At 37.5% G+C, this 21063-nt stretch overlaps 2 long non-coding RNA genes across 9 annotated transcripts in view; both read left to right on the top strand.

Annotated features, from left to right (window-relative positions):
• Positions 1-21063, top strand: part of LOC148755078 (uncharacterized) — a 129625-nt gene that overhangs the window by 120 nt on the left and 108442 nt on the right. The gene's annotated exons all lie outside the window — the stretch shown is intronic.
• On the top strand, positions 4-13526 carry LOC148755080 (uncharacterized). The gene is made up of 2 exons (XR_016019403.1): positions 4-7310; positions 8762-13526. It is a non-coding gene; the product is annotated as an uncharacterized LOC148755080 (long non-coding RNA).

The raw sequence follows: 21063 nt of genomic DNA, 5'->3' as shown, positions 1-21063 counted from the left end.
AGTCTTAAATAAGTTTTTCATTAAATGCAGTGAAAATGTCTGAAAAGGAACATTGACTGACAAAAGTTTAAAAAACAATCAACGAGCTATCATTTCTACCAATTGTGCAATTGCAGGTTACTAAATCTTGAGTTAACCAAATTCCAGGAGGGTCCTAGAGGTCCTGCCATGTCCTGGACACAGCTGTCAAGATGATGTTCTCTTCTCGTTTATTCCTTCCTCCTGACCTAGTCGGTTTCCCGTTTCACCTATTGGAAAGGAAAGCAGTGACTGTCCAACGAATGATACATCCATACATATGATGGTGTTTGGGTAGATCACCACATTTTACAGAGAGGCACAGTGGAAGGGATAAGTTTTGGAATTAGACACACCTGGGTGGCACTGTCCTGTGTGACAGGGCTAGTTAGTGACAGCCTCTCACAGCTTCAGTTTTTTCATTGGTAAAACGGAGAGTCAGTGGGGTGTTAGAGCTGAGTGATGAGAGCCAGCTGTTAAAATTTCAGGAATTTAATGAGCTGGAAGTTAAACACTGCCATTATGAAAAGTTAAATTATATAAACTTACAATTTAATTGTTAAAAATATCCAAATTCATCATTTTCTGATTGTTTTATTATGTTTTACTATTAGCTGTGCTTATAAGATTATGTCTAATGTATCTGTATGTGGAAACACTGTTTAGTGTGTGATACTGCACAACTCTTCCCAACTCTGCATTCAGTGATGTCACGTTGGTAGCTTGAAACCAGCCACAGAAGGTGTATTTACACCACGGAAATTGTCAAATGCTACAAAGCAGAGCTTTACTTATTGTTGTTTGCAGACTTAAGAAAGTAATAGAAAGATGTTAGTGAAGATTAAACTTAAAACGTTTCATGTCTGTGGCTGTCACATTATCAGTAGCCTCCCAAGTTGAAGAAATATTCTTTCAGTTTTTCAAAACTATCATAATTTCAACAAAGAAGTTGCTTACATCACTGAAGAACGAGTGAAGCTCTGGCATAAATCTTCATTGTTTCAGTTTGTCTTGTTGTAAACAAAAATATCAGCCAAAATTCATGTCAGAACTATACTCTTTCTCAGTAATATAAGCAAGTTCTTTGCTGATTTGGATGGAAATCCAGAATTTATTTATAGTGTGAATTTTTGATACTATTGTTTGTTAAATAATTATAAAAACTGATAGTGGATTTTTCAAGGAATAGCAGGTCACACTGAAGAACGGGTAAGTAGAATTTACAATAAAGAGTTTTTTGTATTTTCTCATTATTTGTCAGTTGTATGCTGAACGTTCTAATCTTTTTTAAAAAATTTACCAGCATACCAATGAAGGCAGTACTGTTTAAATCCTAGCACAAATTCCTATTACAGTGTTCAGTAAATTATAGCAGGGTGGTCTTTTTTTTAAGTTTTATTGAGATGTAATTTATATACCATGAAATCCACTCATAGAAAGTGGATTTTTAGTAAATTTATAAATTTGTGCAACCATCACCACAATCCAGTGTTAGAACATTTCCATCACCCTATGAAAGAACCTTCCTGTCAGTTCTTCATCAATCTCTTCTTTTGCCAGCCCCAGGGAACGACTAATCTACTTGCTGTCACTGCAGATTTGCCTTTTCTGGACATTTCATGTAAATGTAATCTCACAATATGTAGTTTTTTGCACGTGGTTTCTTTCACTTAACATAATGTTTTTGACATTCATCCACTTTGTTGATTGTATCAGTAATTTGTTCCTTTTTATTGCTGAATAGTATTTCACTGTATTGTTTATGCATTCGCTAATGGATGGACATTTGGATTATTTCCAACAATGTTCCATAGTGGCAACAGGTGTTCTTATCCAGTGCTTAACCCATAATGGGCCCTCAGAATATTTCCTGAGTGAATATATTAACAAATGAATCAGGGTGAAAGGAGCCTGGATGGATGCAAGACTTTGGGGTTCTAGACCTGGCTTTGTCTCTAAGTATCAGTGCACCTGACCAGGTGGGTACCAGGACTCTCTGGGCCTTAGTTTATTGACTATCAAAGGATCAAGTTGGTCTAAATGATCTGTAAGCTCTTTTCAAAGTTTAGAATGTAATATACTGTAATGACCTTTTACTGTGCTTTGTCCCACCCCTTGGGATGTTGATTCAGTTGGTTTGGCGTGGGGCCAGGCATGCAGAATTTTAAAAAGATCTCCAGGTAATTCTAATATGTAATCAGGGCTGAGAACCATTGAATTATCTGTTATAGCTAAAATGTAACCTAGCAGACTTACATATACAGCTACCCTAGCTCAATAATTTATAAACATAGTGCGTTTGTCACCAACCAGTAAGATTTCGCATATATGCTATTTTTTAGATGGTAGAAACTCTGATTGTAGTCAAAGCAAATTTTTAGCATTATTACTACTGTCGTCATTTCATGTAAATTTCATCCATTTGAATCTTCTTTGAAGACTTATTAGTAAGATGAGGCATTGTGTAAATTCTGTGTGGGCTTCCTCAGTTCCTCTGCTTATCTCATTACTAACTCCCTATGGCCATGCACATTTCTTCCTCTATGTTTTGTAATCGATGCTTATTTATTATCAAAAAAAGTCCAGTTAAGTTAAGGAAACAGTGAGATGAAGAAGTGCTTGTTTTCTTTTGATGATGTTTGGTTTATGTGGGCCTTTATGGTGGCAAGGAAGAGAGTCCTATTAAAGGGACTCAGACTCTGGGGAGTGAGTTGGGATATTGCGGTGAAGTGATAGAACTGGAACCAGAAAGGCATCAGAACCAAGGCAGCGCTAGGGCCTGGCTACTCTCTCCACCTTTCTCTCAAGTCATTTGCTTCTCTCTCTGGACAATTTCCCTCTTTCTACCATCCTTCTTCACATCCATCAGGACTTTCGCCTGCATGCGGCTTTCTGGTGGTCTCTGTGATCTCCAGATGTACACACTTTTCTCTGCAGTTTTCTATGCTGTGGGGGCTGACCCATCCCAGGACTCCCATAGTGGCTGGCTTCCCACTGGGTCTGGCTAATGAGTAGGTTACCAGAGGACAAGAGGAGAGTGAGAAGTTAGAGTATTTCTTCCCTCTCCCTGGCTCTGCTTCTCATCTCTGGCAGTATCTATATCCCTGCAAGTCTACAGCTCCTGCTGAGGGAGCCTCTTATACATTTCCAGTAACACTGGGCTCCAGCAACATGATTTCTGCCTCCTGTCCCTTCAAGCACAGGGTAGTAATGGCTTTTGGTACTACTCTGGGTGACCTCACCATCCCTTGTTTGTTCTCTTAACCCTGCCTACACTTATGCAAATAGTCCCTGATTAAATTTCCTTTGAGCCATCTGTCTTCTGTTTCCTGCTAGGACTCTGAATGATATAGTGGCCATCAATGGGTTTCAAGTTCTGCAAATCCTTAGGACCTTTTGGTTTCAAATCCCACTACTGACTGGTTGCATTTCTTCGGGGTTCCCAATTCAGATCCCCAGGATTTGTTTTTCTAAGTTGTTCTTATTGCTGGGCTGGTGAGAGATCACTGGAATGGCCATGGATAGTCTATATCACATTAGGGGTAAGGTGTCCATTCCTGAGCCAGTCAGTGGTTGGAGGTGCAATCCTTCATAGAGAACTTGGTTGCCATGGAGCGGTGACCTGCAGTTTCCCTTGAAAGGGAATGTAGGCCCACAAGAACCAAAGAACTGTAGTACTGCTTTATTCCTCCTTTCTCAATGTTAATGTAATTTAACTCTGACTTGAACTTCTGCTTTTGCTAAAGAAAATGATGCACGGTTAATTTTTTATGTGATTCTTAATTCAAATAAAATTATTTTAAGCCTAGAACCAGAGGTCCTCAACTTTTTTCCTTTTTCAAACTCTTTAGAACATTTCCCCTTCTCTAGCTTATTTTTTTCTTCCTTTCTCATTTTCAGTCAATAATATTATGCTTCTCTGAAAAGTAAAATATGCTGTGTGTCAGGGTTGAGAAAAGCAACCATTCTAATTTTCTTTTTAAATCACCATAGGTATTCTTTCAAATTATAAAACCTGATGTTCACTGAGTATCAATTCTCACCAAAACAGAACTTTATCATCGTTGTTACAACATAGTAGAGTGCTCTTAAAATCTGTTATAACCCTCGTTTACATCCAAGAAAACTTGTATAGAAATAAATCTTAGGCCTTGGATTTTCTTTTATTACTTCAGAAGAAAATAAACTACCTAACTGCACTACGTATTATAAATATGTGATCTTGATTGGTTGATTGATTGATTGATGATTCTTGCCTGAATGAATCTCTGCTGTGGTCACTGAAAAAGATAGTTTTCAGTTCTACATTTCCTCTATATCTATGAGTTGGTATTTTACTGTAAAGAAGAACTCTCCCTTTTACTCTATATGTTTATGTATTTATTGCTTATTTATTTATTATCGGTGTAGATTCATGGATTTCTATTTTATTTAGTGGATTACATTCCATTACTTACCTTATTGATGTTGCTGCTCAAATTATTCTAGATGTGGCCGGTAGTTATCCTGCAAGCTGGCTTCCGTGTCCTTTTGTGCACTTCTTACGTCAGGTACAAGACGCTATTACAGACTCCTACCTTCCCAGCCCCGGTCCTGGAATCACCCTTTTCTCATTTTTCCAAGAATTTTTGGTTCCTTTTAATGGGTAATTATATCTACAAACCAAGACTTCAGTACCAGACGTGCTCATTGCTGCTAGGCACTTTCAGCTGATAAAGATAAAGGGAGAAAAAAATACGTATATACCGGGGGTGCCAAAAAAACATATACAAGTGGACACTTTGGGCAACATTGCTCAAGCGGCAGTCCGCCGTAATCAGAAGTGTCTGCACGCTGATGGTAACCACTCTGAGCACCTCTTGTAATTGCAGAAGTCAAACGTGACTTGTATCTTTACTTATTGGTATATATTGAGTATTACAATTTTAATACAGTTTTCCTTTCTTAAAATACATTTTTTGGTACCCTTTGTATCTGTACACAAATACATATTTATGTATATTTATCCATATCTACCAATTATCTATCTGTCTATCTGACCATGAGTTCGTACTAATTACTGATAACTTCAGTTTGAGTTCTACCCCCCAGGAGTCTTCCTTGCCTTCTGCCATTCCACATTAGTATTTTCTTTCTTCCCAATGAGAACCCTGTTCATCTATGATAAATTTATTCATAATAATTTATATTACATGTTACATTTTATATTAGTATTTTATTTAATCAAAGTTTGTTTTTTTTAAATAATTTATTCTACACTTCCAGAAAAGTGAAAGGTATATTAAGAAAATTAAAAAAAACATAGAGTTTATTTTTGAGCCCATATGTGTATTTCTTACACATATCAGATCATAGATAATACATGACTATGGCAAAAAAAAAACAGACTGCGCTAAGATTTTTAGATATTCTGTTTGAATTTCATTTAGACGAACCAAGAGATAACCTTTGAAAGAGGATTTCAAAGAGACGTTGGGTACATAACACTTTTATATTTATGTTATCAGTGCAAGGGCAGAGTACTTTCAGGGGACAGAATATTCCTAGATATTAGTGCCTGATGTTTTGACTTTAGCCAGAGCTTGAGTGCCTATGTTTTTTATCTTTCATATCCTAAATTATCCTTGAATATAGCCTAACACAAATGTCACAAAATGTATTGCCCGTGTGTTACCGTAATAGAATACAGAATAACAGGGAAATACTCCTCCGGTTCTTTTTGTTTGTTTTTTTACAGCAAAGAGAGTTCTTCTGTCACCACATGACATGTATTCATAAATGTTGTGATGTTATCAGATACCCACACTACCAAGCTGAATCCTCATTTGCATACAAGCAGGGGAACTTTCCCTAAAAAAATACTTCTAAGTATCAGACAAATTTGGTCTCCGACAAATCGCGTGACTAGAAGAACAATGAGAAGCAGGATTTGATCCACAGGAACGCAGAGCTGGGTCGGTTTGCTATGGCAGTAAGAGTCTGGGTTCCGCCGAGAAACAGGTTACCTTCTCATCCTTTGCAAGTTATGAGAGGCTAAAGGGAGACATGGAAAGTTCCTGGAAGCTTCATGATTGAGTTTATTCAAATTGTTTTCCTAATCAAGATGTTTTAAGATTAGCTGAAATGATGCATTACACCCTATCCGTTTGCAGCAACATTAATTTTTCCAGATATGGGAGATCTATAAAAGTATGAGTATGTTACTTTACCAAAGATCCACTCTAGTAAATAATATTTACTAGATATTACAAACTAGATATAACAAACAAACGAACGAACGAACAAACAACAAGGCTTCTAACGGTAGAGTAAGGATAGTTCTGGTAGCACAATGTATGAAGAAATATTTGTTTTCAGCCACCTCAGTCTGTGCAACCCCGTGGCCTTAAGCTATATTTTGGAACCAGTTTAACATGACCACTTCGTCAAGGGAATCTGAGGGGACTTCAAAGGCCATATGATATAGAATAGGGAACCAGGGAAAGATGCACATCATAGATACATAAAACAGGCACTTCACCTGCAGATGTACTTACTGTTTGAAGTACTGCTAGGTTTGTGCCTAAGAACACAAGCATTCTGGCAAATTCTATTCTCTACAATTCCCATCTAAGAAGGAAAAAAATAAACATGATACATTTATAATTCTATATGCCATATTCCTAACAAGAGAGGACTTCTGTGTGACTGGTGTGGGTGAGAACCAAATCTTGTACGTACTTATAATTTCACACATTTGATGCCTAGAATAATTTTCCACAGATTGGTTTCTGGCTTCATATATTTAAAGCCCTTTTTATCCTCCACTATTTTCTGCTGAGAGCCGTAGGACATGTCCATACTATGATCTGACCTCTGACCTCTGGCCCTACACTGTCTTGTCATGATGCCCAATGAGTCAGCATAGTAGGCAGTAGGAACATTCCTGAAAACGGTTGCTAAAAACACAGTGATGAAGGGAGCGGAAGCTGAAGAACAAAATCTTACCTGGGGGTTGTTGCGATAATCTGCTGTTCGGCCCTTCATGTGCATGTGCTGGCTTTCCTTCTGGAGGGGCTTCCGTGAATTCTGTTCCCCTGACTTTGGCAATGCCATTTGCTAAGCATCTTTCTTCTTGTGAATCATCGTACCTCAGCTGACAGTCCTCCTGCACGAAGTCCTGTCAAGCCCAGCCACCTTGCCCTACCCGGGATGGAAGAGTAGCTGGCTCCTGCTGTCCCTACCTTTTCACCCTGTTATCAAGACAGCTTCAGCCCATCTCTCACCTTTAGACGTTTTTTAGGAAGAAACAGGTAACAGTCCCATCATCCCCTGAACTCTAAGGTATGTGTGTGCAATTTCTCTGAAATGTTCTTTCTAAGCTCTCCACATTTATCTTGAAAGATGCAAGAAGAGAAATGCACCATTCACCTGCAACTCCCTTCAAGGAAACCCTCTCCATATTTCTACTTTTTTCACTCTCAACTTCTCTTATATGAAGATTGGGCTGGTGGTCAGGGGTGGGTTTCAGGTTCCAGAACCTGTTTGGGGCCATCCAGGTGTGGTACCTGGCACCTAAGTGTGAGGATTTAACACCTTGTTGTTCTCATTTTTGGGGCTCACTGGGAACTGTGAGACAACAGGAGGGGAAGTAGTTATTTTTGTAATTTTGGAAATCATAGCTTGTGCCACTTAGATTGTCCATATACAGATAACCCCTGTATAACACGGTTGTTAGGTTCCTAAAAATGCTGTGTTATGCGAATCCATGTTATATGAAACAAAGAACTACTGTGTTTCCCCAGAAATAAGACCTAGACAAACAATCAACTCTAATGCATCTTTTGGAGCAAAAATTAATATAAGACCTGGTATTATATTATATTATATTATATTATATTATATTATATTATATTATATTATATTATACCTGGTCTTATATAAGACCCGGTCTTATTTTACTCCAAAAGACGCATTACAGCTGATTGTCCGGCTAGGTCTTATTTTTGGGGAAACACAGTAGTATGTACAAGAAATGGGGTTAGCTTCCAAAAATTAAAAAAAACACTACTATTATATTTTTATAATTAAGAGAAATATCTTTATTAAAACAATTTTCACCAAAAGTGTAACATATTAATATGTATTAAATAATGTTTTCTTTGTTATCACTGCTAAGCACCATTAACCAAGGGCATTTTCTTTTTGACAAGATATATAAATCCTCTGAACTTAACACTGCATGAACAAAATGGATTTAAAATGCTAATAAATTTTTAAATTCTGCAGTCAAATCTGATACAACATCCACACTCAGATGAAAAAGTTCAAATGAGATATATTTTGCTCTTAAAAGCTCTTATTATGTTTTGTGTTGTTCAGGGATTTCTCTAATTCTCAAGCTGTATTCTAGGATGCTGTGTTGGATGAGGGTTTCCCTCAATTCTTGAATCATGTTAGAGCAAAACCGTGTTATAGAAATGCCGTGCTATACGGGGTTACCTGTATCCATATTTTTCATAATCTACTGTTACTGTCTCATCCCTGCCATTTCTCATGCTCTGCTGCTAAGATACCCTGATTTCCAAGTCTGGTTTGTGTACAATTCACCACCACCACATTTCCAGTCCCTTCAGTTAAGGTCACTGTCACAGTTATCACATTCATGCAGACAGCACTTCATGATATGCACCAAAGGAGGGAGGTAATAGTTTGGGACCGTACTGAATTTGGATGTAATAAAAATGTAATAACAATATTTTAGGTTCCTCATTTCCACCGAAGAGTTCTTATCTGCTGAGCCTGGAACCTCTACCACAAGGAGACTCATTTCTTCATTAGTTACATAGTGGAGGACTTCCGGAAGAGGACCTTTGTCTATTTTAGACACGACCGTTTAGGAAGATCTGCTATGACATATATGCAGAGGGCAATGACTATGAGGATTCCAAAAGGAAAGCTAAGAGTATGAAGCTGGATTGGAGAAACAGAACAAATTAACTGGGAGTAGGGACCTCCTGACTGAAAATAATGGACTTCATGTGGAAGTAGACGTGACCAAGAAAATGTCTGAAATGCAATATTGTGAAAGCTCCCAGGAGACCTGAGCCTTAGAGGATGACCTTGCACAGACAAACATGGTTCAAGGTTAATTACAGAAATATGTCTGGAAGCTGGAGACAAACAAATGATGACTCGGAAACAGCACAACGTGCCGTAATCATTACTCTGGAAGAGAGAAATGGAAGTCGGAATTGAGCCATTGAAAGAAATGCCTTCCTGGAGACCGTGCTTAAAGAGGAGAGTCTCCTGGAATCCATCCAGCATCTGAAGGGCATTGGCCCTGCAACCCCTAAGACAAAACGATGGATGCTGACTCCATGCCATTCCATGGACCTGCTTACAGTCTGAATACAGCTCACGTGTCCCTGTGAGGTACGGGAAACATCTTTATCCTGTGGACCGGAGAGTCTGTCTCCCAAAATGATTTGCTGTGAAAAGTCAGGCACTAAAAACCTAACTTTCATTCTTTTGAAAATTTGGGTAGGGTCAGTCTCCAGGCTAGCAAATGTCATAGCCTCCTGCTAGGGGAGCAAGGACAGAGACGACAGAGGCAAACAGCTAAGCAGCACCAGCATAATGTTGGATGATGAATGGCTGGTAAATACCTACATTTGGGAAACTATATTTAAATACTTGCTCACCATTGCTGGTGATCTTGGTCATTGAGGATATAGTCAAGATGTTGCTTGCTTTGCATCATCACCCTTTCCTCTTTTTATACTAGTCTTTTAAAATTATAATACTTTGAGGAAAATAGCAGTCACCATCTTTAGTTCTGTGGTTTGTGGAGCAAGCCAATAATTGGTGGCCGGCTCCTGAGACCTTTGCTGTTTTTCCTCTTGAAGAGAATTTTGTCACCCTTGACTCTCACTGCTGTGGTGTGTGCAGTGAGGCAGTAAGCCACCAATTTTGTGTGGGAATAAGCCACCAATTTTGTGTGGGAATTTGCATGTTGTCAATCATGTGGCCAGAATCTGAGTCATCCCAAGAGTCCCCACAAGCCGGGGGAGGCTCTTTGATGTCCAGTAACTCCTTACATATGTCGCAGCCCATCTTATTGGCTGACTTTGTCCTTTAAAGTGCTCGAATGCAGCAAACATTTCTTCTAGAATGAAATCTCCAGTGCTTTACTGATATCTTCAGATCGGCATATGCTTCATTCATCTCTAGAACTTTAGTGAACTTCTTAGATGGTGGGAGAGTACCTCTATACTAACCAGAAAGGCTTGACCTGCCTCTACATGAGGTTATTTTAGGTTTGCTAGTCCGAGCCTGGTTGACTTTTAGGGAAGAGTTCGTGTTGATCAGGGTCAGTGAAAGGCTACTTATTCCATGGGCTGTTTGACTCGCCTTGTGTGGGACAACTTCAGCTTTGTCTCATGAGTGCTTTCTAAACCCAGGGAACAGGACCTTCTTCAAAACATATTGAATAACTCAAGAAGTCACACAAATAAATCTAAAAGACAAGGAACACTGTTGTTGGAAGTGCTTTCGCAAATAAGGGTGAAAAACACATGGGTTTTTACATCATGCATATTATGTATATTCACCATTGCTGTTTAGGAACTATTATCTCACATATTCAGAGAAGAGGAAAAAGAATATACTAACTTCAGGGCTATATCCTCTGGAAGAACAACAAAAATATCTTTGAGAATATAACTTAAATTGCTACTGAAATTCAGCAGAAGATTTCAGTCAAGATGCTAAGTTTTATTACCCAAGTATCAATAACAGAAGTCCTTCATTTTTCCAAAAAAAAAAAAAAAAAAAAATGGGAAAAGTAATTGTCAAATAGTTTCTAGCTGGACAATAACTCCATGCTGGTGTTTAATACCATATACTTGTACCTATTCATACATGTGTATTTTCTCAATATGGTAAAAATTATTTTGTATTTTTCTTTAACAAAGCAACTCACTCCTGTTAACTCTTTGCCTGTCCCATCTTGCCAGCTCACAAGCCCGTTTCTGCTAACTCTTTACTTGTCTCATCAATCCAAATTTTTCAGATGGGATAGTGAGTGACATGGTTATATAAGAGCATATCCTTATATTTAGGAGATTTATGCTTTAGAATTTAGAGGTAAAGTGGCATATCTACATTTCACTTTGAAATATTTTAGCCAAAATATACATACATATAGGAAGCACTTATGGCAAACTACTTATACTTCTTGAATCTAGGTAGTGGGGATATGAGTGTTTGTTGTCCTAGTCTTTTAATTTTTCTGTATATTTAAAAACATACATATTAATATACCTAATATAAATTAAAATATTTATGCATTGAATAAAAAGAAGGACCTTTTTTCACATAATGGCTTGAAAGACAATAGCTCATTGCTTTGCAATATTTCAAATTTGGTATTTATTTTTCATTGATTACATAAAAATTTCCAATAATTAACATCAGTTTGCTAAGAGGCCCTTACTGGATCATGTATAAGTCTGGGAGCTGAAAGCGCTGGAAGGTCAGGAGAAGGGGTCTTAGTGGAGCTCAGAACAGCTTCTATTAATCAAAACTTGTGCTGAATTATTTTAAATATAGCTATGACTTTCCCAGTGCATACAGACTGAAGATCAGCCTTAATTATAAATATTCTCTCCTAGTCTGGTTTCCTTTTTACTTTGTTAATGGTGCATTTGAGACACTTATTTTGGCTTTGGTGTATAAAAGCTTTTATATTTAATGACATCAAATGTATCCATCTTCTCCTTTATAATCAGTGCCTTTTCTATCTTGGTTAAGGAATCTTTTGCTAAACAAAATATTTCCTTCTAAAATGTATGGTAATGCTCTTTGTTTTTATATCTTTCATCCATGTAAAATTTATTTTTCTTTTTATGAGGTAGGGATTTAATTTTATCCTTTACCATGTAGATATGCTAACTCTGCCACTTATTATCAGTATGTCCTTGTACAGGTTACTGAGCCTCTGTACCAATGTCCTCGTCAATGAAATGAGATTGATAATCGTCTTTACCTCATAAATGATTAAAGAGATTAAATAAAATATTAAAATATTAGGTGTAAAATATCTATAACAGTGTCTGCTGCAAAATGACCACCCTATGATTATCAGCTAATAAACATAGCCACTAGTTGAGCACCATTTATTGACTCGCCCATACTTCATCTATTAATTGGACATGTCTCATGTTACATATATGTGGGTTTCATTTCTAGGCTCTCTGTTCTGTTTCTCGATATACCAGGGGTGCCAAAAAATTATATGCACATTTTAAGAGATGTTATCTATGCTCAAGCAGTAGTTCACTGTAATCAGAAGTGTCTGGACACTGATGGGAACCACTTTGAGCACCTCTTGTAATTGCAGAAGTCAAACGTGACTTGTATTCATCTTTTGTTATCGGTATATATTGAGTATTACAATTCGTACAGTTTTCTTTCTTTCTTAAAATGTGTATACATTTTTTTGGCACCCTCTGTATTTAGTTTTCTTTCTTTCTTAAAATGTGTATACATTTTTTTGGCACCCTCTGTATTTCTCTCTTTTCAGCAATATTTAAAGGTTTGATTGCCAAAATTTTATAGTAATTCTTGATATCTGCTCGAGTGAATGCCCCCTAAACAGTATTCAAAATTGCCTGGACCTTCTACTCTTATGTATGAATTTTATATCAGATTGTTGATTTCTGTGAAAATTACTGTTGGAGTTTTGATGAGAGTTGCACTGAGTCTACAAGTTATTTCAGGGAAAATTTTCATCTTTATGATGTTGATTCTTCTTATAAATAAACATAATATATTGCTCTATTTTTAAAAAAATTCACAAAAGTCCATAATGTGAGCCAAATCTTAAAAAAAATTTAAAAATCTTGTAGAACTATCTTATTTGGACAAGACATTAAAACTCTTCATTGAAATTTGATAGGTTATGGATAATCTGTTATTAAAGGATTACTTTTAAACACTCATTGATCGGTGTTTTATTTATGATTCTTAGTAATTATGTGTTGCTGAGCGATAATGAAATGACTTTAAAAACATTTGGTGCTTCTTTTTAAAATTGGCTCTAAAGTGAACTACATTACTGATGTGCCATCTGTTAATAAAAAATGATATTGGAAAAGTGTTCTTTTGTTTTAAGTAATATTGAGGGTTTCAAATATTGACAGTTCTTTTTATTCATTGTCAGTAATTTTGAAAATAACATTTTCTCTGTAACTTTTTCTGTCCTTGCAAACTTGACATACGCAATTGTTAAAGCCTCTGTATCATACAGGATGCTTTCATCTCTTGTAACAAGGATTTATATACATTATGCAGTTAATTTCAACGTCTGTAAACTTATTTTACATTGACTTGTGTTTTATTATTAGTTTTAGGTGTACAAAACAACATAATTACACATTTACACCCCTCACAAAGTGATAACCCCACCAAGAACTTTTGTAAACTTTTAAAAGCAACATTGCAATGGAATAAAGTATTTAATGTGATCTCTTTTCGTTGTCTGTAGTAATCTCATACATCTGATGAGATTAACTTTCTTCAGTATTGTGTGGCATAGCATATTCCTTGGTCATTTATGTTGTTCTATGATAATGAGATCTCCTTCTACATAGAACATTGTCAAACATTCCAGTGACAGTGTTATAGCATTTAGTATCCTTTAAATATCAGAAATATATATGTATCTTTTCCAATTTGATCAACATATTCCTTTGTAAAATATTCACTTAATCTTTATAGGTTCCTTGGGTTAATTAGAAAAAAAATGCATTGGCAGAGTAGGCACATTGGTGACTGTTCATTGTACAAAAAGCCATAAAACCCAATTTCAAGTATTTAACTGAATATTTGCCCACATTTTAAATTTATGTTTAATATTTTGAAATAAGTGCTAAATAAGGAAATTTGCACATTTACTTAGCATCACCATGATTCCAGAGCTACAAATACAGACTGATACGGTTGTGTTGTTTTGGTGACTCAACTACTACCCACAGTGCTACCCTTGGTGACCTGAAACCAGAACAACTTGGTATAGTTCTGGCAAAAAACAAGTACATTCTTTCTTCAGTTCATATGGTAGTGTATTCCTGTGAATTCAATATATATTAATACTGTGCAATCACACTTTTGGTTATATATAAACCAGACTTTGAATCTGAACTCATAATTATAAATAAGTTTTTCACGTACATGAAAGTCCAGTGCAACATTAGAAAGTTGAATGTGATGCCTACGCAGTGTTTTTCTTTTTTGTGCATGTCTGTGTACATGTTGCAAGGTGTCTAGCATCCCTGGCACAACCCACTGATAGTTTATAGTGCTCCTCCAACCCCCAATCTTGTGACAACCAAAAATGCCTCCTAAGGGCGTATATCACATCTTTTGAGAACCACTGGCTGGCTTAGTATTTAATAAGAGGTGACAAATAGTTAATAAGAGGTGGCTTAGTATTTAATAAGAGGCTTAGTATTTAATAAGAAGTGACAAATAGTTAAGAAAAATAAAATATTAAAAGTGCTATGAATGCATGGGTGATTCTACCCAGATGACTTAAGAGCTTCATAGAAGAAGTGATACTTAAAGTGGAACTTTGCAAGATCCATGTGGACTAAGATAAAAGGGCATGTCAGATAGATGGAATATGTGATAAAGTTTATAATGCTCAGAGGCCTGAAAATAATGATATACAGCTGGAACCCAGAATGCAGAGGTGGGTTTTATCAAGAAACAATTCAGGGAGGTACGTAGAAACCAAGCATTGGAAAGGCTTCTCTTCCAAGCTAAAGAGCATGGGCTTTTTTATATGTGTGGAGTTTTGAGTAATGTAGTAACACAATCCGATTTGCTTCTTACAAATGAGTGGATTAGAGGGGGATAGAATGAGAGGCAAGAAAATCAATTGCTTTTAATATAGACTCTATTAGCAATTTTAAGAATCTACCTTTTAATAATTTCCTGGACCCTAGCCCTGTCAAGAATGTTGTATCAATGTACTCTTTTTTGTCTCTCAGATTTTGTATTAGTCTGCTAGTGTTACGATAACAAAATATTACGGACTAGCTGGCTTATACAACAGAAAATTATTTCTTACAAATTTGGAGGCTGGGAAGTCCAAGATCAAGGTGCCAGCAAGGTAGATTTCGATCTGAGGCCTTCTTTTTTCTTTTTCTTTTTTTGACTCGTTTTTTAATATTTTTTTTATTTTTAAATTGCAGTTGATATACAATATTATATTAGTTTCAGGTGTACAACATAGTGATTAGACATTTACTTAACTTATGAAATAACCCCAATAAATCCAGTACCCATCGGACACCATATATAGTTATTACAATATTATTGACTATATTCCCCATGCTGTACCTTACATCCCCATGACTATTTTGTGACTACCAATTTATACTTCTTAATCCCTTCCCCCTTCGACCCAACCTCCCAGCCCTGCCCCACAATCCTGCAACCATCTGTATCTGTGAGCTTGTTTCTGTTTTATTTGTTCATTTATCCTGTTCTCTAGAGTCCACATATAAATGAACTCATATGGTATTTGTCTTTCTCTGTCTGACTTACTCCACTCAGCTCAATATCCTCTAGATCCATCTATGTTGTTTCAAATGGCAAAATTTCATTCCTTTTTATGCCTAAATGATTTCATTATATATACGTACCACCTCTTCTTTTTCCATTCATCCATTGATAGGTACCCAGGCTGCCTCCACATCTTGGCTATTGTAAATAATGCTGCAATGAACATGAGGATGGACATGTCCCTTCGAAGTAGTGTTTTGGGTTTCTTCAGATAAATACTCAGAAGTGGGATTATTGGGTCTTTCTTTGTCTCTTATTATAGCCTTTGTTTTAAAGTCCATTTTGTCTGGTATAAGCATTGCTATTCCAGCCTTTTTTGCAATTTCCATTTTCATGAAATAACTTTTTCCATCCCTCTACTTGTTTGGGACTCTGCACTTCCTGGGCTTGAATATCCATTTGCTTTGCCAAGTTAGGGAAGTTTTTTGCCAATATTTCAGCAAGCAGGTTTTCAGTTCCTTGCTGTCTCTCTTCTCCTTCTGGTAGCCCTATGATGCAAATTTTGGTATGCTTGATGTTGTCCTAGAGGCCTCTTAAACTATCCTCATTTTTTTGGGATTCTTTTTTTTCTTTTTGCTGTTCTGATTTGGTGTTTTCTGCTACCTTATCTTCTAAGTCGCTGGTTTGATCCTCTGCTTCATCTAATTTGTTGATTCCTTTTAATGTATTTATTTCAGTTATTGTATTCTTTATTTCTGACTGGTTCTTTTTTATGTTTTCTATCTCTTAAAGTTCTCACTGAGATAATTGAGCATCCTTATAACCAGTGTTTTGAACTCTGCATCTGGTAGATTGCTTGCCTCCATTTTGTTTAGTTCTTTTTTGGAAGCTTTGTTCTGTTCTTTCATTGGCACATGTTTCTTTGTCTCCCTATTTTGGCTGCCTCCCTGTGTTTGTTTCTGTGTATTAGGTAGTGCTGCTATGTCTCTGGGTCATAGGAGAGTGGCCTATGTAGTAGGTGTCCTGTGGGGCTCAGTGGCACAGTCTTCTTCGTCCCCTGAGCTGTGCACTTCAGGTGTGTCCCTTGTGTGGGTTGTGTGTGCCCTCCTCTTGTAGTTGAGCCTTGGTTGCTGTTTGCATGTCATGGGGGCAGGGGTTAGGAATTGACCTTCAGGCTGATTGGTTGTGAGGACTAGCAGTGACTACAGTGGAGGAGCTGTTGTGCAGAGGCTGACCCTACAGAACAAGATTCGCTTTAGTGGGGCCCTGGTGCCTGTTCAGTCTGCCCTTTTGGTGTGTCGCCCTTGGAGGCAGCTGGTTGGTGCTCCAGCTAGGTCCAGTGTTGGACACTGAGCGTGCCGACCCCAGGGCCTCCTGGGAGGGGCCCCGCTGTGGGTCAAGTTTAGCCACAGCCTGTGCCCTGCCAAGGACTACTGGGCATGAGCCACAAAGCAATCCACAGATGGCAACCACTGTTCTGGGCTTGGAGGTGCCTGAGAGAGGCCAAGCTGTGAACAGAGACCAGCTGTCCTTAAGGCTGCTCAGCAAAAGGTATGGGACATGCCAAAGCCAGATGCTGCTTATTGGGAATTTGTGAACCTTTGAGAGATTTTAGGAGAGTTGTAGCATGAGCCAAGACAGACTGTTTTTATGGAAAAGCAACTGGAAGCAGCCTGGGTGGGTCTGCAAGTGGCATGGGACAGGGGTCTCAGGGAATCACCAGGCAGGGTGAACAGTGTTCGCCAAGTTAAAGTTCTTGGTGCCTATTCCATTGTTTGTGGCTATTTCTGCTCACCACTTAGGAATTCTAGTTTTATACATTTTTGGATTATGAATTCATGTTTGAAGAGGTAGGCTTTATTCTAGGAAATCTGGGTTGTGTTTTCAAGAAGACTTAAACTTGCTTTGTCCAGGTGTTCTGAGTTTCTACCCATCAATGACCACTTTAAGCTCTTGTCTTGGGGGTTCTCCAATTACACAGGTAGTAGGTATTTGAATCCTAAATCCCATGAAGGCAGGTTTAAGATTGTGACTTCACACAAAAGGTATTTCCCCCATTTTGGAGCCTAGATTAAGACATACAAATTTCCATGTCATATTCCATTGTTGATGGGCAGTCTTTTCCCACCTTTTTTGAGGATATTACCCTTTGATAGCTTTACATTTCTATGAAATCTCAATTGTATCTCCCACATTCTGCAATGCATTGGTCTGAAGCCTTATTTTTCTGCTCCCTGCATTGGCACAACCCAAACTTTTTGGTTGCTGAGACTGGTGACATCTCAAGGGAGTTGTAGCTTCTGCTTCCTTTTGGGGGTCTTTGAAGGTTTCTCTTATTTTTTTGGAAGGTCAGTTATACATTTAAAAGAGTAGTAGCTATGTTTTATCTAGCATAGATGGATGTTTATATTGAAATTTTAAAAAAGGAAATCTAGTCCACTATGTTGATGGAAGTACAGGTTTCTCTTATCTCTTTGATTGTTATTTCTGTTTGATCATTTCTGGCTTTTGTCAATATGTACTAGTTAGAAGTTCATCTCTACTCTCATCTTGTTCATATCAATAATCTTCTCTTTTATCACTGTTATCTCATCATTTTCCTCTGTATTCTGAGCGATCTTCTTGACTTTGTTTTGCTCATAACTTATTTAATTTTCTGCAGTGTAAATGCCAAACTATATTATCCCAAAAGTGGATGTAATCAAAATACTTTATTCCGATCTTCTGATTATTTCCCATGGCTTCCTGCTCCATTTTCAGAGAGGATGTGTTCTCTATATGTTGAGAACACCAAGCAGGCCTTGACCAAATGTGTATCTTTTCCTCTAGAGAATCATTTCTGTAGGTGTTGTAGGTGTGCCTCTTCCATTGAATTTTCAGGATACTAATCCCTTTCCCTCCAGTCCTAGAATATTTTTATAGGACTATTTGTTTGCTAATAGATGATGTGGATTGTATTTAAATCTTCTCCTTCTCCTTCTTCTTCTCCTTCTCCTTCTCCTTCTCCTTTTGTATTTAAGATTTTTTGTGAGCCCTTAGTTGCTGACAGATTTCCTCTTTCAAATCTACACCAGGTGATCAGGTTGATGTGTATAAATCCTGGTGCCTGACACACACTTATTTATGTTAATATGAAGAATTGAAATGCATTCTTTTCCTGAACCACTTGCTATATTCTAGAACCATGCTAGAATGTCAGAGGTAGGACCTTATTAGAGTTTTTATTTGATAAACATTTGCCTACAACAGTGGTTCCCAAAGTGAGATCTCTGTACCAGCAGCAGCCATATCACAGGGAACTTGTTAGAACTGCAAATTCTCTGGAGAATTAGTAAATAGCTCTGGGGGTGGGACCCACTAATCTATGTTTTAATCAGCCGTCCAGGGAATTGTTACACATGCTGAAGTTTGAGAACCCCTGGCCTGCACCACTCTTCCTGTGGCAACTAAATCCAAGATGGAACCCTGAGGGAGTCTGCCATTGCTTCCTGGCTGGGTCACTGCTGGTTTAACAAACAAAAGCTTGCAGAAAGAGCAAAGGTTTGGGGACTGGAGGTTGAGGTTGGAGGCTGGCTTAGAAGACACACTATGGAGGTTGCTGCATGTTTTTCTGGTCAGTGAAATCCCTGTATCCCAGAAGTAGGGACAGATGATGGAGATAATCCAAAGTCTTTTCTTGCCATTCTGTCTTTGATGTTCCATTGCAGAGTGCCAGGCACATCTAGAAATTCATCAATTAATTCACTTATTAATAAGTATTTATTGAGTATCTATTGTATGCCAACTATTGTGGGGAATTGAGGATGCAACAATAAACAACAAACATGTCATCATAGAACGTAAATTTTAGCAAAAGAGGCATGTATCTGGGAAAGGCCTTGTGTAAAGAATATAGGAAGAACTATTCCAACCAAATAATAAGACCAACAATCCAATTAAAAGTAGGCAAAATATTTGAACAGACACTTCATGAAAGAAGATACAGGAATGACCATTAAGCACATGGAAAGATGCTCAATATCACCAGTCATCAGAGAAATGTAAATTAAAATCACAGGGGATAACACTCACTCCCATTAGCATGGCTAAACTTAAAAAGACAGATAATACCAAGTATTGGCAAGGATGTGAAGTAACTACAACATTCTGATGGTAGTGTTGCATTTACTTCGTCCTTAAAGTGAAGTAACTTGCTGGTGGGAATGCAAAATGGTACAGGCACTCTGGAACCATTTTGTAATTTCTTATAATGTTAAACATACACTTCCCACACAACTCAGTAAATCCATTCTTGTGTGTCTATATGAGAGAAAAATGGAAACATAGGGCCACATAAATACTTGTACGTGAATGTTCATAGTGGCATTATTCATACTAGTCCCGCACTGATAACAATCCGAGTGTCTATCAGCTGGTGAATGGATAAACAGAATGTGGTACATACATAAAATGGAATACTACTTTGCAGTAAAAAGCAGTGAACTACCAATGCATGTCACATCGATGAATCTCAAAACTATCATGCTAAGTAAAAGAAGCCAGACACAAATGCTATGCACTGTATGATTTTACTTGTATAAAATGCTAGAATAGGCAAAACCATAATGACAGAAAGTAGATCAATGGTTGTCTGGGGCCAGAGATGGGGAAGAGGATTGGATACAAAAGGACATGAAAGATTTTGGAGGAATGATGGAAATGTTCTATATTTTTGATATCGAAGTGGTTATATGACTATACATTTGCCCAAAGCCAATGAGCTATACTCTTAAAATGGAGGTATTTTGTTTATTATAAATTAAACTCTAGTGAAACTAATTGCACATATATTTGTATATATTTTTAATTATTATACATATTTCCTAATTTAAAAAAAGGATGGGTAAGCACATCATTTTGGAAAATGTCCAAATTTATGGGGCATGAAAAGGAAGTAAGTTAGAATAGAGAGGGGGGAACAAAGATAATGCAGTAGCATGGAAATTAAGGGGGAAAAGAAACTGCAGAATGAGAAGGGAGTCAATAGAGAGCTATAGAGAGGTCACTGGAAAGGATTTAACAACCTGGACACCAGGCAAGAGCAGGTTGTTTTCTTTTCTCTGAAATCTCTGCCTATAAGAACTATATAAGCAGAGAGGAGATGGTGGCCGTTCTGGGCATGCAAGGAAAGCCTGTTTGAGGATAAAGCTACATGCAGGGCTAAAGAGGCAGAGACAGAGTCCAGAGTCCATAGTCTGAATTCCTGAATCCAATCTGCCAAATGTGCCTCTTGATTTTTCATCTTTGTGAGCCAGTGAAGTCCATTTGTGTCTCAGCTCCTTTGAGTTAGGTTCTCATCACTCAAATACAGTGGCGTCCAGATGAGTACGTACTTTGACTCCCTTTTTAATGTCATTCATGTCTTTAGGTGAAGGCTCAAGTGTGTGTAGTGAGGGCTAGGAATTAGGACTATAACTGATAAGGGTGTTTCCATTTCTCTGACAATTTCCCAAG

This window comes from Rhinolophus sinicus, chromosome 16 (assembly GCF_057876585.1).
Source record: "Rhinolophus sinicus isolate RSI-liver-muscle chromosome 16, RSI-T2T, whole genome shotgun sequence".
NCBI classification, from domain to species: Eukaryota; Metazoa; Chordata; class Mammalia; order Chiroptera; family Rhinolophidae; genus Rhinolophus; species Rhinolophus sinicus.
This window is presented reverse-complemented; position numbering and strand designations above follow the sequence as displayed.